At 34.4% G+C, this 17,669-nt stretch overlaps 1 long non-coding RNA gene across 1 annotated transcript in view; it reads right to left on the bottom strand.

Moving 5' to 3' along the window:
* LOC149132940 (uncharacterized) overlaps window positions 1-12,248 on the bottom strand; it is a 389,921-nt gene extending 377,673 nt beyond the window's left edge. The window contains exon 1 of the long non-coding RNA XR_016243787.1: window positions 11,936-12,248. This is a non-coding gene — a long non-coding RNA (uncharacterized LOC149132940). The remainder of the gene's footprint in view (window positions 1-11,935) is intronic.
* Between the last annotated feature and the right edge of the window lie 5,421 nt (window positions 12,249-17,669).

The following is a 17,669-nucleotide window of genomic DNA, read 5'->3' as shown; positions in this document are numbered from 1 at the left end:
GAGAAGGAAGTTAGCATAGAAATGTATGAGCGCATTCAAAAGCGCGAGTATTAATGAATTACACACTGCAAGGATTATGTCATCGTTCGATTTATTGAAACATGATGACAGTGAATGTAATGCCTTCAATATTGGCGAATAAAAATTGAATATTTATGAAGCTATGTTTCAGTTATAGTTTTACGACATTTATTTGACATCAAACAAGATGATCTTAGGGGTTATGTTTAACTTACGGGTCACATTAAAACATCAAGAATAGGTTCGTTCTTTAATGCAGAACTATTAAAATGCTGTACTAACATGATTTTCGGATCATAGGAGGAAACACTCGACAAATAAATAAGTGTCCACTCTTATAAAATTATATCGTTGTTGCTTTTCATAAGCGTATGCCTTCAAACGATGTGTTTAGATTCATTCGAACAGAAACACACAGTTGAAATCTGTTAGTTTGGCATAAATAATACGGTGAAAATTTCTCAGCGAATAGGTTTATGACAATAAATGTTCTTAGTATTTATAGTAAGTCCATTGACATAAATAGCATCCTGATTCTGCGATTAGAACACCTAATATACTATGGATCATGAGAGAAGCAGAAATCTTTGAAATTCATTCCATTTATTTTCAACATCAGAGTTTTGTTCATTTGTTATGCGTATTTTTTTATTTCTTCAACCGAAATATTATATTAATAACATAATGTTGAGAGTCAATTAGTAAATAATGTTAATTACGCAAAATATTACTGAATATCACTGTTAGATTTTCGAAGGAAATCATTGTCTTCCAAGCATGAAAAAAGTGAACAATAGGTAAAATGCCACTATGAATTGTGTAGTAGCCATTTTGTCTATGACGAATTTCTAACAAATGACAAAAGAATATGCACTGGGAAAAGAAAATAATTCACTGTTTTATGTGTTGGAAATCTTTCATGAGTATATCAAAACTTATAACTTGAAAAACATGGTCAGACATGTCTTGTAAAATATGAAGGTAATGATTTGTTTCCAGCGTTATTTTTAACAATGCATGTAAAAAAACTGGCAAAATGTTACCTACGGTTTACTTCCAGTGACAAATATGGATATGCAAACATGCATATAATACAGACAATCACACTTGCATTCTTTTATACCAAAAGAAAATAGGTGTTGTGAGTGTTTATTGAGCAAAAATAATTAAAACTCCACGAGGCTCCGGCAGGGGGTGGTGGCGAACCGTGCTGTACTCTTTCACCACAACTTTCTCTTACTCTTACTTCCTGTTTCTTTTGTGCCTGCAATTCATAGGGTCAGCCTTGTCACACTGCGTCACGCTAAATATCCCCGAGAACTACGTAAGGGGTACATGTGTCTGTGGAGTGCTCAGCCACTTGCACGTTAATTTCACGAGCAGGCTGTTCCGTTGATCGGATCAACTGGAACCCACGACGTCGTAAGAAACGGAGTGCCAACAACAACAACAACAACAACATGTATGTGTGTACGTATGTATGTATGTATGTGCGTATAGATAAAGAAATGCTATATGCGTTCCGTTTTCTTTTAAACCTACATGCGAAGATATTTTTTCGTGTATGATCAATTCAAAAGTATTAGTCTAAAACATTAAGATATGATTGGTTGTTTGTTGTGAATCAATTTGTACGTTTGTTTTTTGTGTGTATGCGAGAGCGTGTTCCTTGAATGATTAGTTTACATGTGATCACGTTTTTGCACGAGACTTCCCTTATACATGAAGTATATTTTAACTCATGATTTTCTTAGCACCTGAACCGAGAGGCTGCTCGCTGACAGTAGCGACAATCTAAAATAGTAATGAGAATGTTTCGTTCATGTCTGTGTAGAATTTGCAATACATTTCAAACGCTATATTGACTAAAATGTCTTTTTATAGAAACACTCCAAACCAAATAGTGAGTAATATTATGTACAGTTTACTGCATTCTCATTTGGTAGTTGTTGAGTCAACCAATACTAGCTATGAAGTACTAGTTATATACAAACATATAACAGCTATCGTAATTCGCGTTGTATCTAATGGCCATTAAAATCATAGACACCGCATGCAACAGTTATGAGTCGAAATGAACAAAGAGACTCTGCCAGCTCACTGGCAGAATCATTAGCACGCCTGGCAAATGGCTAACGGCATTTCAAAACGGGTCGGATAGGTTGCCGATGCTCGTGGCTGACCGGCGGCAGCGGGCGGCAGCGGGCGGCAGCGGGCGGCAGCGGGCGGCAGCGGGCGGCAGCGGGCGGCAGCGGGCGGCAGCGGGCGGCAGCGGGCGGCAGCGGGCGGCAGCGGGCGGCTTTTCAGGCGTCCTCGTGACCATCGCATTTTGTTTGTGTTTACGTTCTGAGTTAAAATGTTGCCGATGTCTATTTTACCTTTCATCCTTTCGGAGTCGATAAAATAAGTATCATTTGAGCAATGCCCCCCCCCCACTCCCAGAACTGCTGGCCTTGTTCCAAAATTTTGAAATTACTATTATCTAAATTCTGGTCTTTGTCTATGGAGAAGGCAGTAGTGGAAATTAGAAGTTTGATACATTGTTACAGAAATGTCGTTAACTTACATGTTTTTATTTCTATCTTTCATATAATAATACCAGCGTTTCATGCAAGTATTTTAATTAAAAACTAATCACATTCCCCTTTGTAATTTTGTGCGTTTGAACAGATAGATTTATATCCTGTCAGTATGAGTGTTCAATTGACGTCATACTATTCATTTGATAATAATATATTCCATCTATTTTTAATTTCAAGCATGTAATATGATTTCTGTGGGTAATAGTTGTATTCTTATTTATCACACTTATCTTTTCTATATTCATAACGATTTTGCTTTTAGCAATATTTCTTCTATGGTCCAAATATTCAAAAATCTATCCAGTATTCAAAGTAGATCTATCACACTTAGAATTAGTGAGAAATATAGCTCCTTTCAAGCAAGTGGCTCGTTTTTTTAAGATTTTGTGATTGCAATCTATTCTCGATTGTTTTGCTTATCCTACGCATCTTTTTCACAAGGGTTTCTTAATTAATTTATTTTAGATGGCACAGTTTAAGAAATGACAATTGATATCTTTTTCGTATATTGTCTGCATTATAAATTGAAAATAATACATTTCCTGACAATTGTCGATCAAATTTTTTCCGGAAATATTCTAAGACGCTTCATATTTTGTTTGGTTAGCATTACATATTTTACTTTATATATCAGCAGGATCTAGTTCTCCTTCAGTACTAATAAAAGGGAATAGGGATATTTCTTCCAATTTCAAACTTCCTTTTAATCTACTGTATATTTCTTATATTTTGTGTGACCATGAAGGTGCGTAAACCGGGAATATATTCAAAGTCCCAAAGAATTTAAGCTGCGAGAACAAAGTTGCCACTGTAAGGAACGCCAGTCCCTTGCAGGCCTAAATTTCTGGTGTCACGATATATATATATATATATATATATATATATATATAAATAAATATATATATATATATATATATACAGACAGAGAGAAATAGAGATTGATAGATAGATATACCAATATACATATACATACATGCATACATACCTGCACACATACATATATATATATATATATATATACATATATATATATACATATATATATATATATATATATATACATATATATACATATACATACAAACATATATAAACATATATATACATATATATACAAACATATATATACATATATATACAAACATATATATACATATATATACAAACATATATATACATATATATATAAACATATATATATAAACATATATATACATATATATATATAAACATATATATACATATATATATATAAACATATATATACATATATATATATAAACATATATATACATATATATATATAAACATATATATACATATATAAACATAAACATATATATACATATATAAACATATATATACATATATATATATATATATATATATATATATTATATATATATATTATATATACATGTCACTAGCTATGCTGTCACTAGCTATTCTGATGACACAAAGATATCTCAGGCAATAAAGAATCCTGATGATATTGTAAGCCTGCAGAATGACCTAAATGCAATATATGAGTGGGCAGAGCAAAATAATATGCAGTTCAATGCAAAACAATTTCAACTACTGCGCTACAAGACCACAAGTACCTCCCAACTGGCATACACAGGGCCTGGCGGTACTGCAATCTCAGAACCACAAACAGTAAGAGATCTGGGCATCAACATGTGTAGTGATGCATCATTTCACATGCACATTGTCAAGTTGACAGCAAAGTGCAGACAGCTGGCAGGGTGGATACTGAGGACATTCCGTACAAGGGATCAAAAAGTCATGTTGACTCTATGGAAGACATTTGTTCTGAGCCGCCTAGACTATTGCTCTCAGTTGTGGTCACCACACAGTGTTAAGCGGACAGCAGAACTCGAGGCAATTCAGCGGCACTATACAAAAAAGATCGCTAGAGTCCAACAGATGAACTACAGGGAGCGACTGAAGGCACTAGGTCTCTACTCCCTGGAGCGCAGGCGGGAGAGATATGTAATAATATACATATGGAAAATACTGGAAGGACTGGTGCCAAACTTTGGCATCAAGTACTACAGGAATGCCCGCACCGGTCGCCACTGCATGGTGCCGAAGGTACCGTCCACTGCATCTCACATAAGAACGAGAAACTGCAGCAGCCTCGGTTTCAGAGGACCTCAGCTCTTCAATGCCCTGCCAAAACATTTGAAAGACATGCAAGACATGGATGTGGAGGTCTTCAAGACAAAACTTGACGCTTTCCTCTCCACGATACCAGACGAACCAATGGCTCGTAATGAGATGCAGTTTAGGGCAGCTATGTCAAATTCTCTTATACACCAGATGTGCCATCAAAACTCTTGATTGGACCATATCAGGTGGGGGAGAAGAGCCATGCAAGGAATGTGGAGAGAGCACAGCATAAAGACGGAGGGTCACGGTGGTGCACCAGCATGACCGCAGCCACTTGGCTGAAACACACATATATATATATATATATATATATATATATATATATATATATATGTCACAAATATAAATAAATACATAAATATTAGCTTTCAAAATATCATGTAAATCACCAACTGAAATCTATGCATGTGACTGTTATTGAGCATGCATTTATAGAGTGCATGTCTCATGGAAAAATTACGGCGAGGTTAGAAGCGTTAAAAAATATTTGTGGGGGTGGGGAAATGGGATAAATCTTTACGCATTTAATTTCTGATTATCAATAAATATAGGCATTGGTTTCTACGTTTTCGATCCAAATATCGCTGATAATATACAGTACAATATGGTTTGCTATTTATAAAACTATTGTCAGTAAGAAAACTTTCTTGCAATTTCAAACAAAAAAAAAAACACAGGCGTTAAAATTCTACATATTTCCTGACCTTTCATATTTGTCAATAGACTTTATTAGTGAGACACTGTAAGATTTAACATACGTTTAAGTTGTTTTACAAAAGGTTTTTAATTTGAAAATATTTGTTATGAAATATAATGATTCAAATTTTCTGTTATAAATATTTTTGTTAGCGCAAACAAATACTTTACGAATTGTTCGTATTAATGTCTTGCCTGCAGTTATGTTTAATAATACACAATTCAAACTTAATGAGATACATTTGCTCTCAGAAATGTATTCAGGATTATGTATGTGTGTATAAATAGAGATGAATATTTTACATATAGAGTGAGTGAGAGAGGGGGGGAAGGAAGGAGAAGGAATCGTATACATTTCTGATCATTTAGTGAACAAGATCAACAAACTGAATATTACAACAGATAAAAGACAATTCCCTGAAAGACAATGGCATCCCGATTCCCGCAGTTTACGTCAGCAATCCAAGATATATGCATTGAATATGTCCGAGTCGATTGTACAAAAATAATATCTTCAGGAATACAAACGAAGAACATTTAGACAATGGAATACGTAAAGTTTGCAAACAAGTAAAATTACTCCAAGAAAATGAATGAGATTGCGATAAATAGACAAGGAGTACGAGATAACAACATCTGACGTCGAAAATAATATGAAACCTAATATCTTTTTTGCAAGTTTACAAAGCAAGCAGTTTAATTACTAAATAAAAGCAACTGTTATTACTTCAGAATAAATCTCTATTGGTCTACGTAACTTAGATACACTTCATGACCTTTTTGAGAACATCAACGTCACGTAAAATTCTGAAGGAGAAAAGTAACTTTGGTATGACAAGCTATGTTCGACGACGCCGTCACCTCCTAACAGCCAAGGCCAAAGCTTTGTTGTATCAAGCTGCAGGAAAACCTTCCGTGTTTGTGCACGAGAGGTTCACTGTGGACGCTGAGATGAATCGCAGAAATTCTCGAGTGATTGCATACAACCCTTCTGACATCCCCACTGTGAGACTAAGAATATACGTTTGTGTGTGTGTGTGTGTGTGTGTGTGCGTGCGCGCTCGCGTGTGGTTGCGTGTTTGTATGTGCGTGTATATGTATGTATATCCATACGTACTTGTGTCTAAGTGTATATGAGGGCTGAACAATTTTGGCACAAGGCTAGAAAATTCGTGGAACCAGGAATAGTGTTCAACTGTAACTTACTTTATCAAATGCCGAAAGGATGACAGGCAAAGTCAGCCGCGTTGGAATTTGAACTCAGAACACGAAAACAGACGAAATGCCGCTAATGTTTCAGCTACTTTACTGTCTTGTAGAAACGAAATATTAACTTGTTGACAGACGCAACAGTCACAAACAATGAAAATGAAGGAGAAAGGAACAGAAAAACAGCAAGATAGATTGGGGTAACACAAGAGGAGACGAAGGGATATAAAGGGAACAATACAGAACTTAGGGAAGGGAAATATTTGAGATAAAATTAAAAGTGTGAGAGAGTGATGGTGAGTAATAAGTCATTCATTGTATCTTTGTGAATCGTACGTGGTACTGTTTTTACCTCGAGGTCAGATATACTGATAAGGAGACAGGAAACTTTAGAAACTAATAAAAAGGCATATCTGGAGACATGCCGTCTAGAAATCACTTAATGTAGAGAGAGAGAGAGAGAGAGAGGGGGAGAGAGGGAGAGAGAGAGAGAGAGAAAGAGAGAGAGGTGGAATCAGAAAGGAAGTGCACGTGTAAATAAGTCTGAATTGTTTGTGAGATGCTACGTATTTATTCTGAAGTCGTAATGGAAAAAGTGAATATTCCAAAAGAGAGATTATCATATAATCTAGAGAGATGAATGGAACGTTGTATGCTACGCGCTGCTGGAGGGGAATAACAGATGTAAAGTGGTAAAAAATACACGTGCAATGTTGAAAATAATACGAAGAATGAAAAAAAAGGGTGGGTTGTTAAAGTAAAGAATAGGATAGTAAGGGAAGCATATATGACAAATACTGGAAGTTAGAAGTAAAATTTCAGTTACAACGATGTCATTGTTGTAAATAAATACAGTGTAATACAATAAAGTAATAAAATGAAGTAACGCAAATCCAAAAGCTCCGACATCATATATGCAAGCATGAAAAATATTAAAATACTGTGTAAATGTTGACAATCTTCCGTCGAGAATAGCATGTCCTTTTTTGGATATTGAGAAATACAACAAACGGAAACACAATAAAATACTATAATTAAAAAAAATATATATTTATGGTAGAATCAGATAAAATAAATTGCAATTTTTCCATGCTTTTGACTTTTTCTTTCTCTTCCACTCATTCCTCACCTAGAATCTTCCATTTAATTTTGTTCCAATGTAAAATCACTTCCATTCATATGCGTATCCATTGCCACTTCTTTCCCCGTCTTTCTTTTCTTTTTGTATCTCTCTGCCAACTCATTCAGCTCTCTGCTCATTTCATAACAACTTGCTCAACTGCCATATTTATAACATGAAATACTGGTTTTAAATTTTGGTACAAGGCCAGCAATTTCAGGAGAGAAGGTATGTCGATTACATCGAGTGGTACCTATTTTGTCGATCCCGAAAAGACGCAAAATTAACCACGGTGAATTTGAACACAGAACGTAAAGACGATCGAAATGCCGATATGCTAACGATTCGGCCAGCACATTTCTTTATTTATACATCGAAATGTTAGCATTTTAGTAATTATAACTGTACCATAAATCAATTTTTGTCAGTTTATCAACCTACAAATTATTTTTTGAATACAGTGTTTTTTTTTCTTTTTTCTCTTTCTTTTTAATCGGCTACTTGATAATAAGAGTAAATACTACTGAAATCCTCAGTACTGTTACTGGTATTAAACAAACATGCACACATATGAAAACATTATAGATACATCTACTTGTTTATCTACGCTTCTGTGTTCGTCTTTATGTATTTGTGCGCAATTGTGCGAGTTTATAGTCTAAAGTAGCATTAGTGATATTAAAGACTGCACTGCCAATCGATAAAAGGCCGTTGAACTTCAGGCAACTAACAAATTGGAATATGTGTGTTTGTACGTGTGTGTGCTTTTGTATTGTTTGTATTGTGTGTGTGTGTGTGTGCGTGCGTGCGTGTATGTGTATGCGTCATACGTGCTAGTGTGATGTCTCTGTTTGCGTATTGACAGGAAAGAGGAAACGACAAAACACAACTCTGGTTCCTTCATCAACTGTCAATTGGAAATCTTCGACATTTCGTCATCTTGTGAAGAATTATCCTAAAATATATTTGGGCTCTAACGGCATAAAGCGAGTGCCATTCTTCACCCAACATATATATGAAGTACTGATATGGAAATTTGCTCACTATTCTGAAAAAGGATTAAAATGTACTATAGTCATGACTTTAACAGATGCTAAAGTAGATAGATAGATAGATAGATAGATATACGTATATATAAGTATAAGTGTGTTGGGGTGGGTGTCTATGTGTGTGCATGCTAAAGTTTGCGTTTTTGTTTAGTTATAATAACAATTTTATTAAGTTCGTCGCTTGACTTTTGAATTACATTAAGAATAGTACCCGATTTGAAGCAACAATGAAACATATCTGTTTAAACTTACAGTATATGCTTTCAGTGAGTCTTTTGAAATATATGTAGTATGTAACCCATCCATTTCCTTCACCCACTGATATATTAACGCTTAGATACAATTTTGTTTTTTTTTTCTATTTACTGGAATTACGTCGTGGTAAATTTCATATTGCAATTTCTAATGCGAAACGCACAAACCTACACAGATCTAGTCTTCGAACTCTCTCTCTCACACATATACGTGTCTAGGCATCCTCTATTTTGCTAAGTTGAAACACACACGCAAACACACACACACACACACAGATACACAAACATATATACACACGCAAAGGCACGTGGAAATACGCATACCAACTCTTCCTTCCCACACAAATAAAAATACTCACACACATGTATTCCCATGCATATATTTTACACTGCATGTAGAATTGAAGAGTGTAAAATATATGCATGGGAATGCATGTGTGTGAGTATTTTTATTTGTGTGGGAAGGAAGAGTTGGAACACAAGCACACACACCTACTTTTCATACCCTCCTATATTAATACACCTAGGCACGTGCTCTTGGACTCACTCACACACACATTAACACTTCGGTAATCTTATATTCGCTGACATGTTTAGATTACAACTTACTAACTTCAGCGCTACACATTCAGCGACTTGTAAAAACGCTTTACCCTCCGTACATCACTTCTGTGACATTTCACCCATTCCTGTCCACTGGAATGCAAAACTATCCAAAGTTTCTTACGTCCTCCATGTTCTTTACGCATCATGTGTATCGCACCTGACTTCTCACCTGTACATCACAGAAGTTTCTTCTTATCATATATATGTTTTCCCTTTCTTCGATTACACCATTAACTAGACATTACTGAACCCTCCGCATCTTTCACTATTGTTGCGTAACGTTTACCAATTTATTTGCGTTTTCCTCTCTTCAGAGATTTCATATACTTAACGTTTGTTTTCAAGCTAGAGATTAAAATCTCGATGTCTTCTAAAATATGTTTTCCCATCCCTATGTATTTTGCTATACGGAAGTGCACACATCAATAACACTTTCCAAATTATTCCTGTCATCCCTTGTGCTTCGCCAGTATCATTACTCATCGCACCTGAAATCGCTCTCATCAAATTATTCACACATTTTTACATCACCCACCTAAGCATGACTGGCAAACACAACCAACCTTATACCAACGAACCAACGCTACCCTACTTCCAGATTTGCACACCTCCGTACAGGTGTTTATAGTATACCATCCCACACAACAGAACATTCCCAAGCTTTCTACCTGTTTCCAGATTCATACACACTTCCAAACTTGCGTCTACACACCCGAATATTTCTTCATTCTGAACATTACACGAACAGCATTCATACCTGATTTCTATCCGTTCGCGTCTTATTTCTCCCCCACCCATCTCACTCTCTCTCTCTGTCTCTCTGTCTCTTTCTCTCTCTCTCAGTCCGTTCGTCCGTCATTTCTCCTTTCTTCTGTTGAAAGACGAATGGCGGAATATACTAGACTAGAAGAGACACCCGGGATTAAAATGGTATAGTTTATTTATATATATATATATATTACAGTTATGTTAAAACATGTGAATCAGGAAAGTGCAGCATTGACGACAAACCATTTGTGGAGTAAATAATGGTCTAATTCGACTAATCGACATGTAATACATCGGAAGATTGGAGGATTCTAAGTGCTAACCTATCATGGAAAATTGGGGGTGAAGGTATGTAATTTTCTAACCCTACGAAAAGCTCAGTGGAATACTCTCCTTTGAGGCGGTCAGCGCTACGTCTAACATGACCCGTCGTATGGTTGACAGTCGAATGAATGGAGGTGTAATGGAGATATTCTAGGTAAATGGGTACATTCTAGAAATGGGTTGCAATGGGAGACGGTAAGTTGTTGGTAGTGCTTGCACTCATACCTTACCGCCCGAGCAGCACATGCCATTAGTTTCATTTGGAAATTTGAAAACTTTGCAGAAACTACAATTTGAGTTTAGCACAACATTTTGTACAGAATTATCATTTTTATAGGAATAGGATGGATCATATCTGAAAGCAGCTCTTGGTGTTGCGAAGAGCGAATTTGCATGTGATCTATTTCCGAAAGCCTCTGTCTAATCTGGCGTGTTAAACGTTGTTCTAATGATTCAGCATTAAGTATTACAGTATGCCATAGCTGATATTGGGAAAATATAGTTCTGCGGGTCCCCCCTTTTGACATAATTGTCATGGGCCGGCTGGTCTATCTCAGATACATGGGAAGCTGGATTAAATTTTTCATTAACACTGGGGAGCCGAAATAATTTTTTTTCAATGTCCAAGGGAAGCCAAATCGCGAAAAGAATTGAGAAATGCTGATCTATAACGATGGTTTTTGTTTAGGCACATCGTAAAAGTAATTATAATGAATTGCTTAATATAAAGAAAAGTATATTTTTTCAAGCAAATTCAATTAGAAAAAATATCTACCACAAGGAGAAAGAGACAAAAATAAAATAACACATGTCAAATTATATTTTATTTCTAAAAACGTTCAATGTTTTCTGTAATCGTCCTCGCTTTATACGTGTTTCTGGAGGGATTACGTCTTTTCTTTGGTGGCATATTTTTTCAATATTGTAAACAAAAAACTATGAACATAGAAACAATATACATTAATCTTAATTTTTTTAAGCAATTGTAAATATATATTATGTCCGTATTCTTGTATGCTGTGTAAATTTATGAAATATAAAGAAATGAACGTAATAGCACATGTATGGAACTGCTAATTTAACGGTAAATACCACAATAATTATTACAGAGAGACAAAGAATTTTATGTCTTACCTTGCAACTTCTGCGATAATTATCATCCGGTAATGAATCCGTAAATATGTATTGTTTTAAAGGAAATGAATACAAAATTTTGTATTGACACTGGCCAACTCACACTTCACGCAGGTCAGTCGTCCACAAAGTATACAGAACTAGCAACACATAACAAGGAGAAAGAGACAAAAATAACACGTGTCAATTTTTTTTTTCTAAAAACGTTCAATGACGTTAACTGGAGTGTGGGGTTCGAGTAGACGTCATTCCACCTTTTGATTTATCATTACCATTCTTTTCGTTTTTTCTGCCTTTGTGTTGTTCCCTCTGTGTTTCGACCCTTTGTGGTTAATAAAAAAATTAAGTCGTCAGGTGTGTATGTGTGTGTTTAATAACGTACCGTATATAGTATGTCCGTATTTTTGTATGCTGTGTAAATTTATGAAATATAAGCAAATGAACGAAATAGCACATGTATGGAACTGCTAATTTAACGGTAAGTGCCACAATAATTATTACAGAGAGACAAAGAATTTTATGTCTTACCTTGCAACTTCTGCGATAATTATCATCCGGTGGTAATTTATCCGTAAATATGCATTGTTTTAAAGGAAATGAAAATAAAATTTTGTATTGACATTGGCCAACTCACACTTCGCGCATGTCAGTCGTCCACAAAGTATACAGAACTAGCAACACACAGCAAGGAGAAAGAGACAAAAATAACACGTGTCAATTTTTTTTTTTTTCTAAAAACGTTCAATGACGTTAACTGGAGTGTGGGTTCGAGTAGACGTCATTCAACATTTTGATTTATTATTACCATTCTTTTCGTTCGTATGCAGTGTAAATTAATCCCCCGCCCCCAAATTACAGTCTCGAAATGTGATTGTTTCAGTTTTGATACTGAAATAGTGGAAAAGTTTCATTTTTAAAGTGAAAGTATTTGACATGAGTGTTTTTATTTCACTTTTGACACGTAATACTTATATAGTGGAGGAGATATTATGTTGCTGTGGGCTCGAACTATTCAAGAAGTTAATTTTTGTTTTACTAAAACACAACCGGGACCCTAAGTAAGGCATGTGTAAAATTTGAATGAAATTGGTAGTGTAGTTCTGGAGTTTTAGGGATTCACACAGACACACACAGAGACACACAGACACACACAGAGACACACAGACACACACACAGACACACAGGCACTCAGACATACATTCTCATTTATACATATATATATATAGATAACGTATATTCAGTGTGCATATATATAGACATATATAGAGATAGATAGATAGATAGATAGAAACATATATCATATACATATATGTATAGAGAGGGAGTAATATATACATATATATATATATATATATATATATATATGCAAGTACGTATGTATGTACATATGTACGCATGTATGTTTGTATGTATGCATGTATGCATGTATGCATGCATCTATGTGTGTATGTATGTACGAACGCATGTACGTATGTATGTATGTATGTATGTATGTATAAAGCGAGAATTGAAGAGAGATTAAACTTAAGACTGAATTATTTTTTGCTGTTTATATGTATGATACATTTTAAGAGTAAGTGCATCAATTTAGATAATTGAAATCCTCTTATGTCATAAATGAATATATTTGTTTCTTGTAATTATTCTCTAATTTCTTATTGAGTCAATGTCATGCGAATGTTACAATACCACCCATTTGTTACTAGTTTGATTTTTCCTTCTCTTTCATTGCTTCTCCTCTGTTTCCTAGTTACACTACAAATAATCAAAATGCTATAAACATCTTAGTTCCCATATTTTCTCTCCTTCAGTATGCTATGTATTATCCTTTCTGATATTTACTAATTATTACGAGTTCGAATTAGTTAAACTTCTGTTCGTATATCTAAACTATCTGCTGATCACTTATTTCAATACATACCGAATGATTCATAGTAACTAATTGTTGCGTACCGTCCGATAACCATTCTCGTTATTCTTCTGTATATTGCAAGGTTCCACAACATATGTAATACTACATGGTCAAGTTTCTCTAACAATTCTGTCTCAAACTGAACAACGCCAATCTGTTTTATCCCCAATATTGTATTTGTCTTTATTCAATCGATATCCATATTCAAGAATTTAACTTGCTGTTTACCATGTCATTCTAAACTTTTTAACTTTTCTACTGTCATGAAATCCTGTCCTACCATCCGTTCCCATTTAAGGGTACGAAAACCTATTTTGTTTTCGTTATGTAAGTGATCGATAAAGAACTTTTTCCCTTGTACCTGAATTCCTTGATAGTTGAGCTAGACTGAAGACGTTATTCACAATGCGAATAGGTTAGTGTTGGTTTTGTTTGTCTATGTGTTGGCACTGTCACCATTTATATAACGAGTTTCAGTTTCAGGAATTGGGTAGTTTGTTTTCATCAGGATACATCTCCCTCCAAATCGTAGAGAAATTAAACTCGAATTGTCTTGCAGATATATGTATATTATAAGATATGAAATTAATTATGAAATGGCAAACTCTGGTAGTTATTTGGCAGCTGCATACATATCGCCATGATAAACTGGATCTTGTTGCTTACCCAATGCTTACTTGGACATGATAAAATTAATACTCAAATCATCAATTTGTGACATCCATATACATTATACTAGTTGAATTACCCAGTAATACCCGGAAAATCGGGGGTTATTTCCAGTTCCCGGTCCCATTACACTGTTTCATGTCCTATCCTGTTCCCTTTTCAGTTCCTGTTTAAATTACAAAGAGATTTACAAATACACGGTGATGTGGGATGCATTTACAAATACTGCTAAGTAAAACAGTTTAATCATAAAATCGATTGATTGTAACGGTAAAGTAATATCGAAGTTGAATTGGTGGATGGCTGCAAGGATGAAAGAAATGACGATCTGCGATTATGAAACAATTCCTTGATGGTTGATTTTTATCAATTTTGCAGAGCCTCTTCATATACAACATTTTGGTCTTGCCATCTCGAGTATATTTACTTCTGGTGGTGCTGTTCGTTATACGAATACAATTTTGAAAACATCCTACTCGCAAGTTAATCAAAGAATGGTTTCGGTGTTTTCTATCTTTAAGGTTATCATTCGAATGTTCGAAATGTAATCAACGAGTGTGCTGATGATAAATGCATCTGCAGCTTTATCTCTACTTTAAACGTTCATTTATCATTCTTTTACATGATCTGGATTTTGTTTTTCTTGGAGATGAGCCAACCAACAAAATCATTATTATTTTATGATCAGTCAAAATTATTAACCCGTTATCATCGTCTAAATGCTAGTGATTAATTCAAATTTCTTTTGAACCGATCTCATAGACTCAATATTCGTAAGTGATTCAAAATTTAAGGGTATAAATGAATCACGCTGTTGAGTCCCCGTGAATGGTAAAATAAATAAATCCATAAAAAATCATGTGGTATGAAAGAATAGATATATTTTATGAATTTTTAAGACTCAGAACATAGTATTTCCATTGTCGTTAGAAAAATATTGCAATGGATGTTGTTGAAGACATTAAACTCATCAATTTGAGTAAAGTACACTTATGATTCAGATCTGTGTCCTTCACAATGTTAAAACCAAAGAAGCCTCATCTAGACCCATGACGTTTCATAATTTCACTTTAACATCTTGATATCTGTACAATGGCATGTTATTACTGAATATTATTAAAAGTAACAGAAATTGCAATGAATGATTTTTATTAGATTTGAACCGACGTCAAACGAGTTTGAAAGTTTAAATGGTTTTTAAATTTAGGATTCTTATTTTCCTTCCAAAATTATTTTCCCCTTTTTATAAATTGTCTATTAGTCCTTGGCTTTGGTTTTATTTTAGATAGGTTTATTGCAATGGGAGCACGTAAAAGTGGAGTCATATCTCTGTATGACTCTTACTTTCTCTGAAATCTTCTCTTTTACTTTCTGATCATATCTGATTCCGAATACTTTATTCTACAGAGTACATAGCTCTACGCCTCAGTAAGCGTTCTTGAGCAAGATGTTTCCACGTAGACTTCTCTAATTTACCCTTTTTAAAGTTGCTTTGAGTCTAGCTTTCCATATGGTCGTTCATCAAATATGATCTATTTGGGGCGTCTGGAGTAGGGCATGCGCATCACACGTCCACTCCATCGCAGCTGGAACTTAGTAAGAAATGCATTCATGAATGTATTGTATACATTCATCCAATGATGGAGTATCGGTTTATAATTCTCACAAATGTGTGTTATAGTGTATTATACGAACGATACTAATCATTGTTACCAAGCCTGTTATTTAGTAGCTATACGAGGAGCCAAAAAACATTATGATATGGCAATTGTTCTATCTACTTCATTTTAACCTCTAATACTAAGCTATATCTGCATAGAAAGGTACACGCCGCCCACAATTGCTGGCAAAATATCGAAGAGACTGTGAACATGTATGCACAGCTATTCCTTGTTTTGCTGTCTACGAACATATTTTTTATGGAAACATATTTTGTACACCAAATAGCGTTCTCTAGTAAATTTATTAATATATGTATAAATTGATACTACTTTACAGCAATAAAACGTTTAAGCCGAACAATGTTATTTATGAGAGGATATAAATTCAACATTTAAATAAACTTTTGGAAATATACTTCACACCAGAATTATAAAGCAAATTCCTCACTACATAATTTCGCTAATACTTACAAAATGCTTAACTGAAAGCGGGTGGTTAAAATTATTTTCTGCTCTAAACCGCAAACCTACTGACGGGAAACGAACATATGACAGCGCAATCATAAAATGAAACGCTATCAAGCTGAAGCTAAGTGTTTGACAAGCAAATACAAATAATCTAAGATATACACAATTATTAAATACTCGTTGATGTTTTAAATGTTTTTCTTTCAATTATATGGTATTTCACCTAATTTCAAAACTTCGTTCAATATGTGGTTTACGTTTATAGTCTCACTTCATTTTGCATTTAATTTTTGTGTTGACTATTTAAACTTGTCTGATGATTCTTAAGTGGCAATTGCAATTACTTTCAATATATATTCAACTACATTAGATTCTATTTATATATTTTATTTTCACGTTCGTAGAAACCATTAAATTCAAATGGTTTTCTGCTCAAAAGCACTCATGTAACTCTCATCATTAAGCACAATAAGGTAATTATGAACGCAATTTACACATGTATCTAATTTTTGTTTATTTCTTTCCTTCACTAAAATCATGTCTATCTTAGAAAGAATTAAAATAAAATATAAAATCTATGAAGAGAAAACAACTTCGCATTGTAGAGACCATTGTATTGCTTTATATTTTCTTCATTCTACAGCATCTTTACATACAGGTCGTGATTACATACAGATCGTCCATTAATTAAATATTCAATAATGCATTTAAAAGCTGCAAGTCAATGTTGTAGTAGAAAACAATATGAAATGGACATAGGGGTGATGTGAGAAGGATACTCTTCAAACTTTGGCATTTATTGCACGCAAGACATGGATATCCTTTAAAGAAAACATGTCGAAAAATAGCCTTCGTGTTAATATTGATTAGTTTTTACAAAATATTTTGTAAAATCCTGGAAATTACTTCGAATATTTTGGGTCATATATTTGAGAGTCCGTGTGAGGATTATTCATACGTACACAAAAAATACCTTATACAAGGTGACTGACAGACATATACACTAAACCGAAGGAAAGTGGTG

The sequence above is a fragment of the Octopus bimaculoides genome, chromosome 12 (genome assembly GCF_046866305.1).
Source record: "Octopus bimaculoides isolate indiv1 chromosome 12, ASM4686630v1, whole genome shotgun sequence".
NCBI classification, from domain to species: Eukaryota; Metazoa; Mollusca; class Cephalopoda; order Octopoda; family Octopodidae; genus Octopus; species Octopus bimaculoides.
This window is presented reverse-complemented; position numbering and strand designations above follow the sequence as displayed.